At 31.7% G+C, this 25,999-nt stretch overlaps 1 protein-coding gene across 2 annotated transcripts in view; it reads left to right on the top strand.

Annotated features, from left to right (window-relative positions):
* LOC126737845 (protein gustavus) overlaps positions 1–25,999 on the top strand; it is a 208,221-nt gene that overhangs the window by 103,435 nt on the left and 78,787 nt on the right. The gene's annotated exons all lie outside the window — the stretch shown is intronic.

The raw sequence follows: 25,999 nt of genomic DNA, 5'->3' as shown, positions 1-25,999 counted from the left end.
TGTTAAGGATCTTGCAATGATTAAAAAATGGTGTACTTCAAACAGATTTGTATTTAATTCATTCAGATAAATCAATTCATTTATTGATTTATCTGAGCCTATAACTATGTTTCTCTCTTTATAAGAAATATTCTTGATCTGAAAGCATTTGAAAGAAAAGTAAAAAAATATTGCTGCCTAGGGCTTATTACAGTATCGAGGAGTAGCTGAATAACTATATTTGATGTTGTCCCTTGCTGCATAAATTAAGTATTAGTTATGTTATTTATGTGTGCTCCGTTCCAGTATCCTCTTCTGATTAATGTATAGTTTAATGGAGTTCTTGTGTTGCATTTGTATGGTTATTTTAATTTTTGTTTACTGTTAACATATTGTATGTATGTATTTTTTATTATTTTTTTAAGAGTTACGAACGATAAAAGGTTCGAAGAAATGAAATTTGTTAAAATTATATTTTCTCCCTTTTTGGCTTAAATCTAATAAAATTTTATTTTAACAGCGACTTTTGGGGTTCAAAATATTGTTTTCTTTCTTGTTGACTTGCTTCAATAAATTCATCCAAGCAGTCATTTAGAGGGACTACGTAATCATTCTCGGCATTTTTCATCAAAGCTTTCTGCAACTTTGCGACCAGTTGGTTTTATTTGCAGATGACACCATAATTTCTTGGCATCATAGGAATCCTGCACACATTAGAAATCTGATCGTTAAGGATCTTGTAATGATTAGATAATGGTGTATGGTAATGTGTTTAAACAGATTTGTGTTTAATTCCAAAAAATCTTTCATTTTGGGTCTTAAGTGTGACGTGCGGAATCTTTAATGAGTGACACCTCTACAGAATAAAGAGAGTTGCAGGTTCTTGGGTATGATCATTGATGGTCAACTGAAATTTAAGGATCATATTCCGAATCTAGCACCCAAGTTGTCTTCCGGCTGCCTTGCTCTTAGGGTTGTGAAACATGAGCTTTGGAAGGATGTTGCCCGTTCGGTGTTTTTGGCCTTGATAGAATCACATATACAGATATGATTTGCCATTCTGGGGTTTGGCTGGCAAGAGTCTATGGAATATAATATTTTTATTAATTCGACGATATGAAATTTGTTAAAATTATATTTTCTCCCTTTTTGGCTTAAATCTGATAAAATTTTATTTCAACAGCGATTTTTGGGGTTCAAAATATTTTTCTCTTTCTTGTCGACTTGCCTCAATAAATTTATGAAATCAGTCATCACTACTCAACCTGTATTTGCCTTACTGATTTTTCCTTGAAGTGATATTTCCGAATATTAAGCTTCCAGTGATACGAGCTTGAAAGTTTTTTCATATTTTTTCCCAATAAACAAATCTTACGGCCTATTGATTTTCACTCATTTAAAAGTGAATTTAGGTCTAGAACAAGCGTTGTATACAGTTGCACCGCGCGAATAAAATATTTTAGCCCGCATTTGTGTCACCTATTGGCTCAAGGTCCGATTGCAATAATTTTCGACATTTTTGTGAAAGTGTATCAAACGGTTTCAGATATGTATGTATATATGTATATGCGGCGTTTATTATTTGTCATATTGCATTACCTCCAGGGTTCGTGTGCCGTTTACGTGTATGCTACAATCTCCGTTGGTGTATTGCGCGTATAGATTGATCACTTTTTTTTCTTATTAAAGAAAAACTTGCGAAAAATGCCGCTATACTTGGGGAGTTTGCCTTGAGTCGGCGCCAGGAAAAAGTGTTTTTGAGAAAGGGAATTTGCTTTTGTAGGTTAAAAAGAGAAAGGCCTTAGGGGGTTTTTGCAATGAGTCATAGAAAAATTAACTAAATAACTTGCAGGCCATTGTATGAATTCGTTGGGACATTAATATACAATATTTATTATTAAAAGTAAATTCTGAGAAAAAATTGTTATTGTTATTTCTATAATTAAAATTCATACTAAAAAAAGTTAAAAAAAAACAGTGTATAATGTAATAAATTTAAATTATGTTTATTTCAATAATGTGGTGTCATCTCAATAACGGCAAATAATTTAACAGAAAATTCCTTTTAAAAAAAATTAGGTTAAGTTAAATTTTCCTAATCCGAAATCCAAAGTCATCCAAGATGCAGGGTGATAAACTGAATGTAATTTTTTAGAATTTTGGTCATAAATTTAGTATTTATTCTTCGTTTATAATAAAATTGCCAGTGGCGTAACATACGGAGGAACTTGGTCCTTTTTGGCCTTAAATTTGCGAGGTAATAAAATATTTTTTTTATAAGAAGTCAACTGTTCAACTGTCATTATTTCATTTGACAGGTTTAATTTAAGATTCAAGCCTAATTTTTTTTGCAGCATTTTAACTGGCGTTTCTGTACAATTAAACTAAAATATTTTAAAAACAGTGCCTTAAACCATAATTTTGCAAGAGTAACTTTTTTTCTAAATTAAATGGAGAATCTAACAGTTGACTTGTTATAAAAAAATATGTCATCACCTCGCAGATTTAAAAGGACCAAGTTCCTCCGTATGTTACGCCACTGGCAATTTTTTTAAAAATTGGCTTTATCAGTAATTGACAATTCACTACAATAACCTACGTGCGAAATTTAATTAATATTGAGCTGGTAGTTTAAAAGTTATGATAAATAAACAAATAATTATTCTAAACTTTAACACCCTGTATCATTGTTATTAAACATTTCTGAAAAAAAATTTATAATGAAAGTCTATTTCTTTTTAAATTCATTATCACTTATTAAAATTAATGACAAACCACCCTGTATAATTTCTTTGCTTTTAGAATTAAAAAATATCAGTTAATCCTTTACAGAATTGCAAACATATATAATTCGTCACCTATGGTATATCTATATTTTCACTAAATTATCTCTTCATGCAATTTCATCTTTTTATCTAAAAAAAACTTCTCTAAATCTCCCCATCCAGTGAAAAACTTAGCAATCTTAGAAAGTATACGGCGAATGACGGCTACGAAAATGCCTGAAATTTATCTCACTGAAATAGCAATAAACCGAAATATTTCAGGAAAGTTTCCCTGAAACTTTCAAAGGAGCAATTTAAATGTTTTCGAAGGCGGGGCCGTGTGTATATTTCGCGAAAACGCCCGTAATGGAATCTCGAGAACTGGCTAAGGAAAAGGTTCGGATCTCCGCCAAAAACTTTATGCAGATTTAAAAAGATACAAACTCTGAATGAAATATTTCTGATCTGCAAAATTGCCAGAGAGGCTTTAGTTGATCCATTTCATTTTATTCGGATAACGGCTTAGTACTTAAGCAATAGCAAAACAAGATTTATGTATGTCAAAGGAAGCTTGTTTTCCACTATTGTGAGTACGGTCCTGTTATTTTCCTTATATTCTCGTTGTCGTTTAAGTTATCCTATTCGTCTCTCACCATTTCGCCTTAACATTTTATTAGAAAGTACCTTTTTGTGTTTTCTATTCCGTCCCTTCGTCCCACGTTATGAAAAACCATCCTAAATAGAATTTATGTTGAACCTTTTTTCTTTCCGTCCCTTAAAGTGCACCATCTGCCTTTACCTTTATACCCCATTATATTAGGTATATTTAGAAATAATGTTACAATAGAAATATTTGATTTTTCTTGGATCTTAGATAATTGTCAATCAACGATTAGGTCAAGGATATTTATTTAAAAAAAATAAGACAGACAATGGCTGATCTAAATGAAGTCCGACCATTCTTACAAAATGCCAGTACTAACTTGGAAATCTTTCAAGCAAATGAATTTTCTCACAGATCGTAACACTGACCTACATTTTCCCACTGTAGCCTCGCAACCTGAGTGATTGTCTGACAAAATAAAAATGAAAAACAATAAAATAATAACACAATAGGACAAAATTATGGAAATTGCCCTCCGTGCTTCTGTGCGCAAGTACTTATGTCATCGATCGGTTCGTTTGTTTATTGAAGATGAGAAAAATTGTGACATTGAGGCGTGAAAAATCGACGCGAAAGATCAAGGAAATATAAACAATGTGGTAATAACGGACGAGAGTTGAAAATATTTAAAAATCAGGGTTATGTTTTTCAAGGTTTTTAATTAATTTCAACTTGCCACCAGAAGATTAAGTTGTGCAAGAGACAACCTTGATTTCAAAATTTAAGATTCAGCCCTCATGTAATTCAATGATCGTATATAAGAATATTTTCCATGAAAGCAGAAACTGAAATCATCGAAAATCCAAGAATCCTAAGATGCTTGTGATGGAACTTCCTATATGTATTGAAATTGTAAAATTTTAGAAAACTTAAATATTTCACTTATAAATGCCTTAAACCAGCAATTTATGAATCAATATGTTCAATGAGAATGCAAGATTTGAATTACACACCATGTTTAACAGTCGTAATGTCACATGATTATGACGTGATAGATCGAAAGTTGGCAGATGGGAGTCAGTAAACATTACACGGTAGAACAACGGGTCCTGATTATCAAAAATGATTAGTAAAATGTTGAAAGTTTTATTGCCACTATTCGTAAAGTGGCTCCAATGCTTACTCGAAATAAGGTTCATGTCAATTCATTTACTGTGAGAATAATGATCAAAAAATTTGAAAGTACTAATTCGGTTAGTGAGACGAAACATATGATACGGCTCATACAGGTCGTTCAGAAAACATCACGGTAGTTCGCGAGAATGCGACAGAAAGGTCAGAGACGTCAATTCGTCATAAGTCACCAGAATTGGACATAACAACAGGCACTCTTCAGTGAATTCTTACTAAAGATTTACAGCTACATGCCTACGAAATCCAACTGACTCCAAAACTGCCAGTAGACCATAAACAGCGAAGAGAATCGCCAATTGGATCCTTGAGCAACCCGCTGATTTTACAAATAAAACCTTTTTTTATAATCATTTATAATCACGTTCTTGCAATTTAATTTCATTGGAATTCTTGCTGTGGGATTATCTGAAGTCACCGGCTTATGCCAATAAGCCTACAACCATCGAAGCATTGAAATCGGAAATTAGTTGCTGTATCAATGAAATACCACTACATGTATAACGTTATTGAAAATGTTGTCAATGGCGGCCATTTGCAAGATATTTTGGTTTATATTTTTAAAATCAATACATTTTTCAATACTTTGCTACAGAAAACCAAGCTTTTGAAACACTTTATTGAAACACCATTTGTATGTAATTTTCTTCGCTTTTAAGTTGACTCCATTTCCATCCGTGTATCATCATGTATCTTTCATTTCCACTATATCCGTGTATCATCAAAGTTAATATTTCTTTTAATTTTGATCTTGTTCTTAAATGTTTCCCAATTCATAGACATTTTATTTACTTGCATGGCCTATTTTTTTTCTCCAACCATTAGCCTTCAGTATCTATCATAAGCAGTTAAGAATCGTAGCTTCCCTCTTTACTTACAGGTCTAATGATGGTAGGTCTTGAAAAGCTTGTAATACTATAGTAAAAGTAGTTTTCAATAGGTCATCATGCTACATGAATAAACCTCTTGGCCAGAATTCTGTTTGAGTATTGAAAGGGTGAAATTACAATTTACTTTACCTCTTTTGAGTTTTTTGATAGCTTTGTATACTTACAGGTCTCGCTGCTGATACATTATTGAAGGTGATATTTAATATATCTTATCAGATATCCAAATTACTTTAACCTCTTCTTAAGTATCATAAATGATATTGCTATTTCTTCATTCTTCTTAACCTGTATGTACTTAAATCATATTTTATAATTAATAACAAATATTAATTGAATAGTAGATATGATGCAGTTACTAGTCTTGTTTGTCAAGAGTTAATTGAGTTTTATGCCTATATAATTGAGATTTATTCATATGTAACAAAATCATCAAAAAGCCAATGCTTGTGATGGAAAGTCTATCTTTATTGAAAATTCAGCATGGACTGTGAAATTAAGAAAACCGCGTATGGTCGACTTTGTATTCGCACTTTAGAATTCGCACTTTAATTCGCACTCACTTAATATTTCACTAGACAGTTTTATATACTTGCAAGACCTATTTTTTCTTTCCAACCAGTAGCCTTTAGTATCTATCATATGTAGTTCAGGATCCAAGCTTTCCTCTTCACTTACAGGTCTACCAATAAGAATAATATAAGTTTAAACTGTTAAAAAACAAAAACGTTTTATTTTGTTTAAAACATAATGTTTTCATCATTAAGATGTCCACCTCGGCTACGGCGGCAGACGTTTAGACGATGAACCCAATTTTCAATCACTTTTTCTATAACAGGTTGGGCTGAATTTCGCGAATAACCCTAGTTATGTTAACTTTCAACTCATTGATGGTTTGAGGATTGTTAGAATACACCTTCGACTTCACATATCCCCAAAGAAAAAAGTCCAGGGGAGTAAGATCACAGGACATTGTAGGCCAGTTGATATTGCCATGTCGCGAAATTATTCGATCTTCAAAACGCTCTCTTAATAAATTAATTGTGGCTCGGGCGGTGTGTGATGTTGCTCCGTCCTGTTGAAACCAATTCTGTTCGAAGTCTCCACCATCAATTGCAGGCCAAAGAAAGTTTGTTATCATGTCGCGGTAGCGCTCTCTGTTGACTGTCACAGTACGCCCCCCTGCATCCTCAAAAAAGTATGGACCGATAATTCCACCGACATGCAAACCACACCACACAGTCACTTTTAACGGGTGTAATGGCACCTGTACTAATTTCTGGGGATTGTTCTGACACCAGAAGCGGCAATTTTGCGTACTGACAACGCCACTAAGACAAAAATGGGCTTCATCTGAAAAGATGATTTGTTTCCCAAAATCGGCATTTTGTTCCAACTGCAACAGGGCCCAGTCGGTAAACGTTCTTCGCAAACCATGGTCAGCAGGCTTCAATTCTTGAGTTAGAACCATCTTATATATTTTTTTTTTTAATTCAAATTCAAATATATTACGTAAAGTTATATACAAAAGTGTTATTGTTACATAGGAAAAATAGGTACAAATAAAAATAGATAACAACCCTATTTCATGAGAGAAGAAAAATAACGTTAAATACCTATATACCTAATGTAAAAATCCAAAGAAGAGGAATCGGCCTAAGGCCATCTAATGACGTAAGAGCCTTCTCTAAGAGCACAATAACAGGCTCCAACCGATTGCGCATTTTCGTAATACCTTTTCACGATAGCTATACGTTGCTCTTGACTTAAACGATTCATGATGAAATGTCAAAGTATACTTAACACAACTGATGCTTGATCCGCGTTTTGACACATACCATTTTGCGTACATGGCCCACTAAACTTCTATCACTTCTATTGGTAGACCCATTAGTATAATAAAATTAGTTTTCTATAGTTCATCATCATATATGATAATATATTCCATTTTTCTTTTCCCAGCGCAGAGTCTGCTATGTCATAAAACCTCGTGGCCAGAATTCTATTTGAGTGTTGAAAGGGTGAAATTACAATTTAGTTTTACCTCTTTTGAGTTTTTTGATAGCTTTGCGTACTTATAGGTCTCGCTGCTGATACATTATTGAAGGTGATATTTAATATATCTGATCAGATATCCAAATTACTTTAACCTTTTCTTAATTACCATAAATGATATTGCTGTTCCTTGATTCTTCTTATTCCATAGACGGTTTTTATATACTTGCGTATCTATTTTTTCTCTCCAATTATTAGCCTTCAGTATCTATCATTTGTAGTTACGAATCGTAGCTTCTCTCTTCACTTCACTTCACAGGTGTTGTAAAGGGTCTAATATTATAGTGAAAGTAGTTTTCAATAGGTCATCATCATCATAGATTATAATATATTCATATGCTATATCATAAAACCTCTTATCCAGAATTCCATTTGAGTATTGACAGGTTGAAGTTACTTTTCAGTTTTATCTCTTTTGAGTTTTTTGATAGTTTTTTTTTTATAATAGAATTTGTATACTTACAGGTATCTTGATGGCATATTGCTGATATATTGTTGGATGTAATATTTAATATATCTCAGCAGGTATCCAAAATACTGTAACTTCTTAATTAACTGCTGCTCTTCATGACTCTTCTTAACATTTATAGACTGAAATCATATTCGTATGAGGTTTGAGGAGTATATGAATATGGAGTGTATGAGGAGCTTGCCAGTCGAAAATTAATTAAATAATCATTATCGTAATCATGGACCAAAAACGAGTTGAATACTGAATATGATTCAGTTACTAGTGTTTTTATGTCAAGAATAGAATAATTATTCATTATAGTCATTTTTCATTGTCGTCAATTATAAATCATTGAAATTTTGCCGGTGAATGTCTTAGTGGCTAGCTTTAACTTTAAATTGTTTATATTAAAATTCCTTAAGGAACAACGGCACGATTATACTTATTCTATCAGTAAAAAATGGATTAGATAAATAATATTTAATAAAATAATAATATCCAAAAGCCGTAAAATTTTGATTGTTTCAAAAGTTTTTTATGAAAAGATCACCTCATGGAGCAAACTCGGATCTTTCAGCTTTTTATTAGTTCGATTTTTAGTTATAGTGAGTCGTCCTTGCTAATTGATAAGTATCTTATCCTGACTCTGATCAATTTTGATAATACGTAATTGCTCTTTAATTCCCATACATCGTAGTCTAAAATCTACATTCACTCCTAATGATTTTAGCTTAAACTCGTCAGATCCACCCCATTTTTCTGATTGCGACAGTATCATCTTTATATTTTTCTTAATCTTCGTTCTTCAACATTGCAAAGAACTTTTTTTTTGGAAGTCTCTACAAATACAAATTCTGTATAAAGTGAAGATAACGTTCCATATACTTTGCGATTTATTTTCTCATTTGCTTGTTGATATATGACATACCTACAACAAGAGGTATTAGGACGTTTTTAGTTGAATAATTGAATTTGTTTTATGCTGTGTTTGTTTCATCACTCAAATAATTAAAAATTAGCGATAGCAAACAATTAAGTTAAGCCTCATTCATAAATTGCGCGCTTTCGTAACTAACAGCGATCGCATTTATCCATTTAGTCAAAAATTAATCGCTTTTGTCGATACATAACGATAACTACGTTATTTATTTAAACCCTCGGCAGCGACAAAGAATTCACAGATGAATAACGGGCTTCGCGCTGATTTATTTATTGTTATTGTATTTCCAATTTTCCGAGGTATGCGCATGGTGAAACGGTTATTAAAAATGCATCGTGTGTATAACCGCGATAAACCTTTTGTTTGTTTTACTACGGGAGTTATTGATGTTAACTTGAGAATTTTTCATGCATCCAGCGAATCCCACTTTTATGGTAGATACTTAAAACTGGAAATGTAACAGCTTAGAATCTTTTTACCACCACAAAATGGCATTTTACGAGGCGTCATGTTTAAAAGAAAATAGATATAAGTTAATATTTCTTTTTTCTTTCTCAGATATTAAAAAAATATCTGAAAATGTGTTTTTTAGTAGATTTATCAACCTTCCCGATCCAAGAGTCTTGTAATACAACAGAATGTCCTAAAAAGAAATTCCATGCAAGACTTAGATTCAGAAGACTCTGACAATCATCTGTGCAGATAATGTTGGATCGGAAATTTTTATAGATCAACATTCCTATTTGGTTACGAGTTATTACTGCTATTGCTAAATCTACTAATAAGGACCATAAAACGGAGAAGTAGAAAAAACCTTCTTCTTTCTTCACAAGGACTCCATGGGTTCAGCATCGGTATTGCTTGTAATCAAGGAGTTATGTTATTATACACACATCATTTAAAAAATTTGCTGGCTTTATCCATTATAATACATATTTTAAGATTGACCTCACTGCTTTGGTTTTCACAATTGTTTTCGAATTGAACCATAAACTTCATTACTTTTGACACTGATAAAGTTCAGTAGAAAGACGTAAACCAAGTCAAATTGGTGGAGCTTGATTTTCATATAAACCAGCTACCTTATGAGCCTTTAAGTATTTTTTTAGACTGTAATCCAAGAAGCGTGTGATACTGCAGAAGCCTGAAAAGGAAATTAATATAAGAAACTGTGATCTATAGGACAAAAGACACCAAGGACTCCGGAGGTGATGTTGAACAGTCTCAAGGTGATTTATCGAAAATCATTCGTATTTAGTTGCTCTGCATTAATACTACTATCGATCAATTTAGTCGGAAGCTTTCTTCCGAAAGTAATTTTATATTGGTTAAAACCTTGGCAAGAAAGCAGTTATGTTACAATCAATAAAAATATTTACACATTGTTAATCCATATTATTCCAGTCATTGAAATTGGTTTGACTGTTTTAGATTTTACTTAGTTATTTGCTGGCAAAGCTATTGATATTAAATAATGAACTGTAAATTGAGTCACTTGTAGGAAGTAATAAACTGGACAGCTTTGGAATGTGTGTTTACCAGAAAGACCTGCCCTCTTGGTGTAAGAGTCTTCGGATATTGCTCATAAGATATTAATATTAAGAAAACTAAATTAACTCAGAAAAAAAAGCAGGAAATCGCTAAAAAAATACTGACAACCTGCACAGAGAGATATTCTTAGGATGTTTTCTGTACAATTTAGTTGATCTATTTTATAACTACTATTAGATGCCTAAGGATTACACAGAGAACAGAACTATCAAGTTGAACCGTTTTACCAAGGAGGTTATTGATGTTACTTGAAATTTGTTCGTGCACCTAACGAATTTAACTTTTATGATTTATCTTTAAGAATAATAGGTGCGATTCATGCAATTCTTCATAAATTGGGGAAATTATCTAAATATGTGTTTTTTGTAGAATTATTAGTGTTTCTAGTCCAAGAATCTTTTAATACAATAAAATTTTATGATAATAAATTTGACAAAGAGACTAATTCAGAAGACACTGATAACCTGCCCAAATAATGTTAGATATGAGGCTTTTTATAGAACATTCCTATTTGGTTATGAGTTATTACTGCTAGTGCTAAATATATCAGGACCACAAAGCGACGAAGTAGAAAAAGCTTTCTTTTTTGTCAATGACTCCTTTCGATAAGTTCAGCGCCTAGAAATCATCTGCATCTGCTTGGAACCAAGGGAGGAGATATGTTTTAATACACACTTTATTCATTAAATTTGCTGGCTCATCTATTATATATTAATATTACCCCTATTGTTTTTGGTTTTCACTTAGTTGTTTCCTAAATTACTTGGAGAAGATACGGGTTTTAAATAAGAAATTATAATTTGAGTAACGAGCTGAACACTATACCGATAAAGTTCAGCAGAAAGACGTCATCCCAGTCAAATGGTTTAGCTATGGAGTCTGATACAGCAGAATTCTGAAAAGAAATTAATATGAGTAACTCTAATCTAGGACAAATGACGACAAGAACTTGCACAGATGATTTTGAAGAGTCAACAATAGGAACAATATTTATATATATTTTTTTATCAGAAATGATAATATAAGTTGTTGATTTTAAATGAGAAAATGTAATTTGAATGTTTGAGAAACTACTATTGCTAGATGTCTAAGGATTAGAGCTAGAAAAGATACCTCCTTAGAAATCTATTGCCTTCATAAATCAATGAAATCTATTTAGTGCCAAACTTAATCAACAGATTTTACTGCTCTATAGCACAGTATTTTACAAAAGATATTCAAAATTCCAGTCCTGTTGAAAATTTAAGAAGCAACTCAAGGGAGGTTTTTTCTTTGCACCTACAGATCTAATTGAATTAGAAGAATCAGGTCATGTATTAAATATTAAACAAAGTTCGGAAGATGATGGTCTAGCATTATAAATTTTTCAAAAAAATCTGATAAAATTTTTCAAATCTTAGTATTTGCCATAAATGGCTGTTGAAAATTAAGAATTTTTTGTGATTGTCTGAAGCTGGCAGAGATCATCCTAAAGGTACCTAGAGTATCCATCTAATTTTAGACCAATTTCACTATTATTCAGTCTAAAACGAATGTATTTCTTCTTGGATAAGCACAACAGGTTATGTACTCAACAATTTAGATTCCAACGAAACTGCAACGCAAGTGATGGCATTTTTAGGTTTTTGGAGAGTTTATATTTAGATATTAATAATGGGGAGGTTGCTGCATCAACTTTCTGTGACCTTTTAAAGACATTTGCTTATGTTGAATCCTGCTCCAAAAGCTTTCTCATTGTGGGTTAAGGGTCGTAGCCTTGGAAGTCATATTTATCAAAACGGAGACAAAAAAAATGTATTAATTTCAGTGAATCTGACGTCATGCTAAATTCTTCAGGGCTCTGTTCTGAGGCCTTGTTGTTTTTAATTTTTTGAACGATTTAGCCTCCTTGGACATCACAAGTCGTTTTACATTGTTTGCTGATGATACCATAATCCTGTCATGCTGCAAAGATCGTCGCAGCTTTCAGGACAAATCATCAGATTTCATTTTATTTCAATGCGAATCTTCTTGTACTTAACTTTGCCAAAAGCATTATTATAACCTTTAGGTCAGACCGGTCTTTTGATATAGTTTCTAGGTTTAATTCTTGACCGGGCAAATGTTGCACTTGCAAAAAAAATATTTTTTTCTGGTTGCTATACAGTCATAGTTACTCTTAGTAGACTGGAAAAGTGTTTAATGTGTATTATGCCCTTATAGAATCTAGGCTGAGATATGGAATTTGCTTCTGGAGATTCTGTAGCCAGTATCTTTTTAACTCCATATGTTTAATTCAAAAACGCTTTTTTAGATATTTATGTTTTGCTAGTAGTAGAAATTGTTGTCGAATGTAAACAACTAAAAAAATTACCATTTTAATAAATCAGTAAAAAAAGTACCAAAGAATACTTCAGACTCTTTGCATTTCCCCATTTCAATTAAAATCTCAGGTGTAATAACGAGACTAATTTAGAAGAACCAACAACTTTAGACCCAGCTGTCAACAGTGATATTAAGGAAGCAGCAGTAGACGAAAGCCCACAAGAAAACGAAATAGAAAGTGACATTAGCAATTCAAATGAAGAATACGCAAATACCAATGACCAAAATTTGCTTAGGATGATCTGGCCAATGTCTTTCAATATTAATCATTCTGCATTAAGAGAGCTCAACTGAATATGGAACCTGACTATTCCTAATCTTCCTACAGATCCAAGGACATTCCTAACTAAATAATTGTCTACTGCTGCGTATCACGTACATTAAGCGATATTTTAGTTCTATTAAGTGGTTCCCTAACGCGCTACAGGATAACACGGAAATTTAACTGGCGACATTGAAAAGTCTATAATAATCAAACCACGCGCTGAAAACATTTTTAGAGCGTCTATATTTAACAACATTATAAGACTTTAATATCGTATAAAGCCCGGATGAACACATAATCATTGTATAACGTTTGTTATAGCACCTAATTATCGTATTACAATAATCGCCATATTTATGGAATGTTCATTGTTCAGTATTTAGACAAACATAAAAATCTCACACCTTGATCTAATTAATATGGAAATTATTTTGTGGCTTTTATAAAAAAACACGTTACATTTTTTGTTTCAGTTGAGAATTCGAAAATTGAGAAACATATTTTGTATGAAAAGTTGGCTGCAGATGAAGATTTCGTTTGTTTTTGAATTATAGCAAACATATATATTTATAATATTTTCAATATAGTAGCCAATCTCAAACGAAAGTCAGTCCCAAAATAGTTTTGTAAATATATCGTATAAGGAATCGTAAAAACATACTTATAGGACCGTTTTATAATTATGACATTAGTAGTCATATACCAGGTGTGTAATGTACCAAAGGATCTTCTAAAATGACTGAGCTGTTAGATAAACTGAAGCCCTTTTTGTTTTTAAATAACTCTGACCATTCATTCTTCAAAAAATTTTCCGTTATATCTATTCACATGGGACTTTATACGGTAAAAGATCGTTCTCTTCAACCACCTTGCTCAAGTTGAAATTCCTATACGTTACGTACATAATTTGAAAGGGCTCGTCAAAACATTAACTCCGTATAAGACCTAAAACCGGTTTCTAAGGTTTCCTGAGTTCATGGGAATGTTCTTGGTAGTTAAAGGGTTATAAACGTGAGACGCTCTATGAAGATTTTATGTTGTTTTTTTTTTTGTTAAGAGATAGATATGAAGAAATACGTCTTTTTTACCTGTGGTTATAGTTGAAACAAGATATATAATGGGTATACCGCCGCTGCCGTGTGTGGGTATAACTGTAATGGGAGACGGCATATGGTTTTCATTTTCAAAATTAATAGGGTAGATAAAACCTAAGGACCTTTCCAATTAAGCTGCGGCAAATAAATAATTATTCTTAATAATTTATGATAGCTACATATAAAATAAATTTGACTAATATTGTTTTTTTTTCTGTTTCAGGTAAGATTAGGTCTGGCTCAGTGGGTAAGCAAATTCCAAAAGTACTTTAGGTCCCGGAATGATTAAAGACATCAAGGGCTCTAAAGTTAACATTGGAAGAGATTTTAACAGTCTTTGTGAGCAAAGTCATTATTTGGCTAAAGTTTCTGTGTAACTTGAGAGTCTGAAATTTCTCTGGGACGGGCTATTTGATGGTTAAACTCTGGCGGTCAGACCGGAAACACAGGGATGCATTAAAGACCCTTTCCTCATTACGAAATAATGCCCGGAATGTTAATTTGCGCTGTAATAGGACTATTTTGATTATCTTTTATCTCTGATTTTGCTTCGTAAAAATTGCAAAATAAATATTACTATTTGCATATCTTATTTACTGCACGAGATATCACAATTGACCTATATTTTTCGTAGCTTCGTTTTTAACTGTGGATAATAAATTTTCGTATATATCGCAATCTAAATACAGTTTCTTATGTATAACATTTGTACGGTAAACATGTATATTCTGGAAAGATTTATGGTTTTCTTTTATTTCGAATAAGGAAGAATACTTTTAATGTAATTTTTAATAACAATGAAATAATTTAATTTAATTTAATTCTAGAAAATATCGAAGAAACAATGTTGATTTAAAAAATATTGTATGTTTTGCTTTTTGTATTTATGACTCATGTGTTTTTTTATATTCATTAATTTTACAGTAAACTCTATATACAAACTTTATATTTTGAAAAAATTTATAATGCTTTATTCTGTATTCCCCATCATTTCAAAAATTTCTTGTTTTTTATTAAAAAAAATAATGTAGTTTTTTAATAATGTTTAAATTTTTTTTATTTTTTTTTGCTGATGCTATTTAAACTATCTTTAAAGGTACAATAGCTGTTACGAAAAAGTCTATAAATAGAACATGTTTAACTAAATTTCTATGTGAATCGAACCATTTCCGGTGAAAGAGTGGCAAAGTGGAAAAAAATAATTTAATGTATCATAATTCCGGGTTCATCTACAAAGATTCATGTGTTTTTTAACAGTTCCTAAAAGTTCCTAAAATTTTGAATATTTTCGTTTTTTGATGATTATAATTTATTTTTTATTTTTTTTTTATTTCTTAAGGGTTTTATGCAAAAGAAAAGGATCCAAGAAAGCAAGCATATAAGCGTCTAAAGTTCAGAAAGAGATTACGATGTATAATTTAAAATTGAGAACTGTACATAAACTAGGAATAAAAATCCACTTTTCCTCCCCTGCATTAGCATAATTACATCAAAAACGTAAGTTCACGTCCTGATTTACGTTAAGATTAATGATTTAATTACAGTCAATCATTGTGTCGGTTGTGTATGCACTGGATTAATATTTTACAAAAAACTTTTTTTAATTTTTTGCATATATACCATCCATTGCATATATTTAATTCTTTTGCATATATACCAAATTTATAAATATTCTTTAAAAGAATAAAAAGCGTATAGAGTATGTATAACTTCTGAGTTCCTAGATCGGTCTCTAAATACGTGACATAAGGATTTACAAAAGAAAACAAATAGCAATAATGCTCTTCGGGCCTACTCGTAACCACTCGCGACTATCCGTACAAACATTGTTGCCATATAGTGCGAAAAATAATGATGCTCTGTGGTTTTTAAATAATTATTATTTTATTGGGTTCTATTAACTTATTTATACTATCTTAATTTTATTTTAATGAGTTTTGTGTTATTTAATATATATTTTTCTGAGTATGTTATTTAAAATTTTAATGACATTGCGTTATTCAGTCTTTCGCAAATCTTTTCGGTTTAAAGAATCCTGAAATTTTCCTAAAATTTTATTCAAGAAATCCTCAGTACTAAATGACTATTTTGCACTAAAAGCCTTTTCTTTGATAATCCTAATATTATTATTTAAATGACATTTCGAAAATTGAATTATCTTTGCATTAATCATTAAATTAGTATGAATATTCATAAAACTGATTTTGTTTACTTTGATAAGCATAAAAAGTAGCCAGACATTACTCCTTTTACTTTATTTGAACTTTTTAAATGCTTTAACACGTGAAGCACACGTACTTTCTTAAATTATGACCCTACCATTACCACACCTGTAACACTCAAACAAATTTTATCATGCCAAAAATCGCTATTCGCCGCTATAGTATAAAGGGCAAAACTGCTATCTCTCGTAAGAAATTCTACCCCTCCTAGACCCGGAATCTATCTTTACCCTTGATTTTTCAAAGGTTATTCGTATCTCCATCCGAGACTAACCCTCGTCAAACGTTGTATGTTTCGAGGTCTGCACCTAAGGGAATAAGGGCTCGGCCGTCTCTCGCCCCCTTGTGAGTAAATGGTTTAGGGCTTGGTTTTCGGTTTTCATAAGAAAAAGAAATGCTTTTGCCTGCAGGGCTATCAGGGTGCGGTGTATAAATCCATGGGCGTTGTTCCAGGGGGGGCTGATTTGGCTTATTTTTTTTAAAATTCTTAGTAAAAGTAATTTATTTTTCTAGTAACATAAAAAAATAATCTTTTGAACAATATACTTTTTGTTGTGTAAGGATACTTAGATCTTGGTTTAAAATCCAAAGGATATGTGTAAGCAATACTTTTCTGGATGTCCTTTTTTAAAAGAATACATTCGCCATATTAAACTTTAAAGAGGAGAATCTTCTTGAAAATCAATTGTTGTCCTAAGAGGCCACTATAGATAAGGTCAGATTAAAAATTCAAAGCCTACAGATAATATTCTGAGTATCATGCTGTTTGGTTTAACTTAATACTAGTTTCTTAGAACGTCAGCTTTGGTATCAGTGGCTATCTTGAAGATCTAACGTTATTCTTAGACCCTACTATTTAGGAAGTCACATATTTTAGAAAATTCACTTGTATCACTTTAAATCCTACATGATTGCTGAGAAATTTAGATTATATGTTGTTTTTAGAGACCACTATCTAAGTCAGTTATTTTGGTAACTTTTTTTGTGTAACTTTGAATTCTACACAATTGCTCAAAATACTCTGAGTATCATGAACTTATTGAGGAGATACCTTGAAAATCAAATGTAGTTCTTAGACTCCACTACTTATGAAGTCAGATATTTTTGTAAATTTTTGCTTGAATTATTTTAAGTCCTACACAGCAATTGCTGAGAATACCGTTTTGAGTATCAAGCTCTTTTTTATGAAAATAGATGTATTAGTTTTTTGAATTTTAAACTTTAATGTAGGGAAGCACCTTGAGAATCAAATGTTGCACTGAAACAGCACTACTTTTTTGAAAGTGTTACCTGAATCACTTGGAATTGCACACAACAATTGTTGAGAGATGTTTGATCTTCTGAGTATCATGCTCTTTCTTTAATGAAAATAGATGCACTGGTTTTTCAGACTTTAAACTTTTAAGAAGGGAGACACCTTGATCAAATCAAATGTCAGATATTTAGAATTTTTTTCTTTGGATTACTTTATATCCTACAGAATAGTTGCTCAGAATACTCTTCTAAATGTTATGATTGTGTTTATAATAAAAACAGTACCACTAGTATTTTGGGATTTCGAACTCTAAAGTGGATAATCTCTGTAAAGATTAAATGTTGTCTTTATGACTCCACTACTTAAAAAGTCAAATATTTTTCGATTTTTTTCCTGGATCACTTTGAATTCTACATAGGAGTTCCTGAGAATACTCTTCTGCGTTTCATGCTCTTTCTTTTATGAAAATCGTTTTATTAGTTTTTCAGATTTTAAACTTTATAGCAGGGAAACACCTTAAAAATCAAATAATGCACTGAGACAGCACGAATTAAAAAGTCAGATATTGTGGAAAGTTTTGCTTGGATCACTTTGAATCATTCCCGACAATTGCTGAGAATATTCTTCTGAGTATCATGCTCTTTGTTTTATGAAAATGCATGTACTAGTTCTTCAGATTTTGAACTTTAATGTTGGGAAACACCTTGAAATTCAAAATTTCCACTGTGACAGCACTACTTAAGAACTAAGGTATTTAGGAAATTTTCCACGGATCATTTTATTCCCTACACAACAATTTCTCAGAATACTCCTCTGATTATCATGCTCTTTCTTTTATGAAAATAAATTCACTAGTGTTTTAGATTTTGAACTTCATTTTGGATAATCTCTGTGAAAATCAATTGTTGTCCTACTTAAGAAGTCAGATATTTTTCTCATTTTTTTCTTGGATAACTTTGAATTCTACACAATATTTGCTGAGAATAACCTTTTGAGTATCATGCTCTTACTTTTATGATAATACATGCATTAGTTTTCCAGATTTTAAACTTTAAAGTGGGGAAGCATCTTGGAAATCAAATGTTGACCTAAGATAGCACTACTTAAAAAGCCCGATATTTGGGAAACACTTGTTTGAATCGTAAACACCAGTAGCTGAGAATACTCGTCTGGAGTATTATGATCATTCTTTTATGAAAATAAATCCACTAGTTTTTTTCAGATTTTGAACTTCAAAGTGGGTGATCACTCTGAAGATCAAATGTTGTCCTTAGACTCCACTATTTAAGAACTCAGTTATTTTTGATAATTTTTGCTTGGATTACTTTGAATTCTATACAACAACTGCTGAGAATACTCTTTTGAGTATCACGTTCTTTCTGTTATGGAAATATATGCACTAGTTTTTCAGATTTTGAAACACTTTAAAAATCAAATGTTTTTCTGAGACAGCACTACTGAAAAAGTGTCATATTTTAGAAAATTTTGCTTGGATCAATTTAGAGCCTACAAAGAACACTCCTTTGAGAATCATGCCGTTTATTTCATCTCAATATTTTTAGAATTTCAATTTATTTTAACGGTACCCCACTAAGGTATTTTGGAATATCTTTTTTTGATCACTTTAAATCCTACACATCAATTTTTGAGAATACTCTTTGACTAGCATGCTCTTACTTTGATAAAAATATATATTTTTTTAGATTTTGAGCTTTAAAGAGGATAATCACTGTGAGGATTAAACGTTGTCCTCGTAATTTTTGAGTTAAGGATTCAAGCACTTTGTTTGAATCCTTAACAATATTTAAGAAGAATGCCAGACGACAGACTACTGCAGGGCCTCTCTCCTGGGGCCCTTATTGTTTCTTCATGGTAAGGTTACTAAGTTTGCAGATGATAGCGCCATTATTTGGCAAGTAAAACACATTGACCAACCTTAAATTGTTTCTGGACGCTGACTTGCTTGTGATCAAGGAATGTGTGATCAATGCAAATCGACATTGTTTTAATACGTCGAAAACAAATCTGTTAAGTTTCAAATGTTCAATGAATTCTGCCCCTATTAATAATGAGCTGATTTCAAATTAACAGCCTAACAAATTTTTAAGATTGGCAATTGATTGCAGATCCAAATTCCGGGATTCCTTATAATTAAAGTGTGCAGTAGGTTGTCATCAGAACTATAACTACTGTTTAAGAACTTGACATTTACATGACAACAAATGCTTATCATGCCCTTGGTTGTAGGATTTTGGCTATGGGATTTGTTTTTGAGGCTCATGTGCCGATTATCTCTTTGGTACATTATTTACTCTGCAAAAAAGAGCAATTACAGTCCTCTTTGGAGTGAGGAGTCGTGAATGTTGTTGGCATCTTTTTGTGAAAAATAAAATCTTGATCCTTTGTCGCTTATACATGCTTGAAACAATAACTATGGTCTTCAAGAAGCACAACAGGAAATTTTATTTACATGGCTTGAGAAAATGCTTGATCACTTTCCTCTTCGAATAAGAAAACTTAACTCTTATATTAGATTTAAAAAGCATTTAAAAAGATTATTAGTTACTTAAGCATATTATACTCCAGACGAGTTTTTTATTGATATTCTGTCCTGATTACCAAGTATGTATAAGTGATTTGTAGAAAAAAATATTGTAACTCTATTTTGCTGTCTGATATCTACTAGTTTTAAGTTTTATTGACTTAGATCAATTACTTTTCAGGGCAATAAAGCTACTTTTCGAATTTGAATTTGAATATTCATCTGACTATCCTGCTTTTACTTTAATGGTAATATTTCTTAAGGTCACCAGTTAAAAACTCCAATATTACAAAAACTTAAGCACTAAAATGTATGACAAAATAACAATTTACCAAAGATTCTCAACTATTACATCAAACTTTTCGAAAACTTCGATTCGTGAGTCAGTGAAAGCCACCAGTACATTTCGTGACTGATTTAAATAATAATAATATCCAACTTCGGCATGACTCATTGGAAATAAACATAGACCGGAATAAAAGTGGAGTCCTCGTCATTTTTCCCATGAATCTATTTGAATCTTTTATTAATAAATATGTAACGAAGTAAACGGCCGGCACTAGCCGGTTAAAGTAGATTAGCATTAATTTGTTTTATTATTATTAATAGCTGTCATAGAGCTGTTGATGAATTAGATCAAGTATAACTGTAAAACTATTTTTTTTTAATGTAGGGGGCCTTATAACGTTAAACATGACCTGAATTTTAGATGAGAATTTTGGGCTATTTTAAGGTTCTAAAAGTGGAATCTCTATAAAGCAATTTATTATTAATTTGCTTCAATCTATGGCTACAGTAGACTAGCTACATTTGAAATATTTAATACTGATTTATACGACAATATATGTATAAAGTATATTAATAACTTAACATCATATTTACCAAGAATTATGCTGTCCTTGTCATATGACAAAACCATTATTGTATCATGATTATGTTAACAATTTTGTAGGAGTTACAAGGAAATTGTGGCGTGGGTTATTACAAATAGTTATCAGAGAACAAGAAAAACATAATAATTAAACAATTGATTCTATAAAATTCCTTGTGGTTACACCTTCTTGTCATTTTTTTCTAGAGCTTTCCATTTGAAGTAGCATAAGTCATAAACCAAGCATTCAAATCCTGATTTTTCCTCCAGGTAGTTGAGATAATTTTTTCCATATTCGAAGCAGTAAAATTACGATTTACTTTTAGGTTCTTAAAGTGTAATTTCTCTCTCCCAGATATTTGTAATTATTTTTAAAATTTTTTTAAGCAGTTAGGCTGTTGTAGTTCTTAATTTCTTTTAGGCTAACGGGATCAGTAACGGTATGTCTTTTTTCCAAGCATTCACAGTTGTCACGCGTCATTTTTTTAGGGATTTTTAATCGATTTTTCCCAGATAACTGAAATCGTAATTGTTTCTTTAATTAAAGTTAAAAAGTTAGTTAGTAAAAAAGCTAAAGTTATTAATTCTCCTTTTCAGATAATGAAATTAATTTTTTATTAGATTCCAGGCATTTTCAAGTCAAGTCAAGTTAATTTTCAATCAAGTCATAAAAAATTTATTTGACCAGTGAAGTCATTTTTATTTTCCTTAAACAACGGAGCTCATCAATATTTCCTTTTTTTGGTACATAAAGTTACTTTTAACGACTTTCAAGTGTTTAAATTTCAGTAGATTTTTTTAGTCAACTTAAACTGTGAACATGAAAAGTAAAGAAGACATTTCTAAAGACTTTAAGGGACTTAAAATTATGAAAGGTTTCTTTCGGACAACTTATGTCCCGTTTGATTTCTCCAAGGTAACTGAATTACTAGTTATTCCCTATTTTCAGGAAGTTAAAGTTATAATATGTCCCGTCAGATTTTAATCCGGTTGTAAGTCTCTCAGACATCTACAGTAATGAAAAATTTGCAGGTAACTGAATTCATTTATTAGGTAGATACCTAACCTAACATGTATACCAATTCAGTACTTACACAAGTCAAATACAATAAAATTTAATTAAACGACACTGTAAGTTAAAACTGGATCCGAGGTACTCCTCAAAAGAAAAGAAGGCATCACGCAAATGAACTGATTAAAGTGAAGAGCTTTAAGTTTACATGATACGCAAGTACAGAATTTTATTGCTAAATATCTGAATCATGCCAGACTGCTAAAGTCAGGTACAAGATTACTGTTGTTTCATGTGAAGTAGGTGTGAAAATCATCATGAGAGTTATATAGATGGAGATTTTGTTACGTGCAAAAACATTGTATAATATACACTCACAGGGTAAGATCAAATATTAAGATTGATTAAGAATATTCGACAGTCCTCTCTATAGCCAAGACCGAAGATTATACGGATGCATTTTCTTTGTCGGGCAAATGCGTTATCAAGTTGCTGTAATATGCCATCTCTTGAAGTCACCAGGACCCGATGTCTGAATAAGAACAGTTGCCGAAAAAACTGTCTTTTTTGAGAGATTTACAAGGTGTTGTTCCCAAGTTAATTCAGCATCCAAATGTACGCCTAGAAATTTAGCTTTCATTCCACATTCAGGCAAGAAATCATGTGCAATCTCATCGTTGTTCGTAAAAGTGAAGCTAATACTTTGCTATGTTGAATTGTCTAAAGATAGACGATTTGATAATTTTTCTGAAGGTTTGTTACTTATTGTATATTAACGTGTTGATTTATTCACCTTAAGAGAAAGCTAGGTCACTTATAAAAATGAGAAACAACTTAGGGTCTAGTACCGATCCTTGTGGTACCCCAAACGTATTTTTGGAATTGCATTGGTTAAAATAGACATATTGATCTCGATGAAAGAGATTTGAGTTAAGAAGCTGAATGGCGTATATAATGGATATATATTTAAACAGGCTTTTAACCATCTTGATAATTACATCGATAATTAGTAGAAATATAGTTTTTTTAAGGGCCTGGTATGTGTTGATTGCTTCTCAAATGCCTTTAAGAGGTCTAAAAATAATGCTATACAAGTGGTCAATTTCCAAGGTTTGGATTTGTTATTTCGGAAACGAAATTGATTTATAGTGAACAGTTTGTTAGACTAAAAGTGTTTGTTATTTTGATTTTTTAAAATACGTCTATCAAATTTTAATAACTTTGGAGATGTGGGACGCTGGTTGTTGTAGTCATCAATTGAACCCGTATTCTTGATTAGAGGTATTACCTTTGCAGCTTTGACAACTGTAGGAAATATGTGCAAGCTACAGACTGGTTTATTAATTATATAATGTTTTATAAATAGTAAGAGGTTGAGGTCTGGATATTTGGTGATTTTGACGCGGTCAAATGTATGCAAAGAGAAAAAAATTTATGTTCTGAAAATTCGTGATTCTTTGCACATCGAAAACCTGCTACTAGGAAGGCAGGAGATTAATGAAGAAACTATCTGACTTACTTTTAATTATACTGAAAATATGCTGTAAGCTCACTATGACTTATGATAATCTCGTAATTATAATGAAATTACTGATGCACATATGTTTGTTAGTCTTTTCAAAGAAGAGAACATTATGCAGAAATCAGCAAACTTTAGGGCTTCATGCAATATATTGCCTTCCATCCTTAAGTGTTGAACAGTTTCTGAGAGATTTTGATTTTTTGTTAAATAATAGGATTGGTCAAACCTGTGATCAGTTAATGGTGAACTTTACAATGATATTTTTGCACTAAATAATTTTAAAATTTATAGAAACGACTCGTCAAGATTATCAAATAAGACAAAGACTAATTGTTACTTACTAAGAATTTATTTTGACTAAACAGGGGAAATTCAAAGAAAATATTCAAGCAAAGAGGTAAAAATTAAACAAAAGTATAGCAAACGAATTTAATTTATATTTTTCAAGTATTGATAAAACGTAAAAAACATGCCTAAGAGCAACAAACAACAACATATTAATTCTTTATTTTTGCCTCCTTTGACTGAAAATAAAAAAATAATTGCATCATTAAAAAATACTTTTCGCACTGATAATGTTAATAATACAGCACAATTCAAAAAAAATCAAGGATTTAATATTTAAAAATACCCATTTATAAATCTGGTTCCAAACAAGTTCTTAATAATTAACGTCCTAATTTACTTAATAGTAATATTACCAAGTCCTCTTTCCACAGAAAAGTACCGACTATGAATGTACTTTATGGGATATTTAAATTATTTACTACACGTTATGACAGATCAGAGGCGTGCGTGTCATGGTGGTTCTTTTAAGTTGTTAAACGTGGATAAAACCAAACGCCTTCCTTCCTTAAAATATTAAAAAAAACTTTTTTTCTTAATGCTGAACTAAAAAATTTAGCATAATGTGGTTCTCCTCTCCTACATTTAAAATAAACAACATGAATAAAATTTGTGTCAACCGTGACCGAACTAATTGCAACCGTTATTCGGTTTGCAAATAATGCGTTTCACATATCTCCATAAAAAGAAGTCTCATGATGTCAGATCAGGGGATCGTGCTGGCCATTACATCGGCCCTCGTCTGTCTATCCACCGATTTGGAAATATTCAGGTGAGGTAGTGCCGAACATAGATTTGGTAATGGGGTGGTACTCCATGTTGCTGAAAACATAATATGATATTAGCTGGAACTTGTTGGTTTTGCTGGATCGGGATATAGTAAGTTTATCAAAGTTGGCACGACATTATTTTGGACCAGTGTTAAAAAATTATCACATTCAAATTGCCATCGTGAACAATAAACCTATGATATGATCTCCAAAAATTCCTGCCCAAACCTTTTTAGGGTGTTATCCAATGAGGAGTTTCTGTAGACCAGTAGCGGCAATTTTGTAAATTAGCATAACAATGAAGTATAAAATTGAAAGAGTTCATCCATTTCGCTCAAAGAGACCTCAATATGATTTTAAACAACTTTGTGTAAATTAAAGAAAGCAAAACATACTTCTGAGTTGGTATCAATTTACAGGGATGCATTTTATTTTAACTATAGTCGATGAATAGCTAACATTGGGAATACTTTTAGACCCGAAGTATGTGGTATTTTTCTCGAACTCAAACATAATATCCAATTTAGTTTGTATTTGCAGCTGCTTTTTTAATATGCCTTCAATTTATTGTGATCATCAATAACTCCGGGCCCTTAGATAGGTTTTCATGCCAAGAAAGGGCTCAAAAGTCGATTATTTGGGTTTCTAGAAATAGAGCATCTCACCTCTCTAATATGCCTTGGATCATCTTGAAATGTTACTTTTCGTACGTAATTAAAACGCTTACAGACGTGAAGCATCAATTCATTTCGATCTTCAATGATATCTGATTCTCCGATAGGATTATGTCCAAGCTCGCAAAACTGCTTTTTTAACTTACTAATCGTCCGTTGGGATATAGGAAAATTGGGAAATTTTTCATGGAATAACTGAGCAACTTGCATTTGTATCCATGTATTATATCCATAACTAATCATCTGTAGAATTATTATTTTCGTTTCTGTTAAATGAACCATTCGTGTAATAAGCAGTCAACGAAATTCAAACGGCTATGATACTGATAACCATTGCTGAATTTCCAAGGCCAAGTATCTTAGCTAAAGTGAAGAATACAATTTTATTTTTTTTTAATTTCGTCAGTAAGAAGGTATGTTGAAATGGTTTATGCTTACTTTCTCATTATCAAAACTGGAAAGTATTGTAAATCAGGATGTTGATATTGGCCACTGCTACATGACATACCCTGACACGTGTCGATATTAAACGTTTTTTCGAGGATACTTGCATTTATTTATTATGGAGTTTATGCGATTAGGCTGATACACATTGTATAGACTCTACTAATGCTTATAGTTGGTATAAGGGTTATCATAA

The sequence above is a fragment of the Anthonomus grandis genome, chromosome 6, assembly GCF_022605725.1.
Source record: "Anthonomus grandis grandis chromosome 6, icAntGran1.3, whole genome shotgun sequence".
In the NCBI taxonomy this organism is placed as follows: Eukaryota; Metazoa; Arthropoda; class Insecta; order Coleoptera; family Curculionidae; genus Anthonomus; species Anthonomus grandis.
The sequence above is the reverse complement of the archived record's forward strand: the minus strand, read 5'-3'. Positions and strand labels throughout refer to the sequence as shown.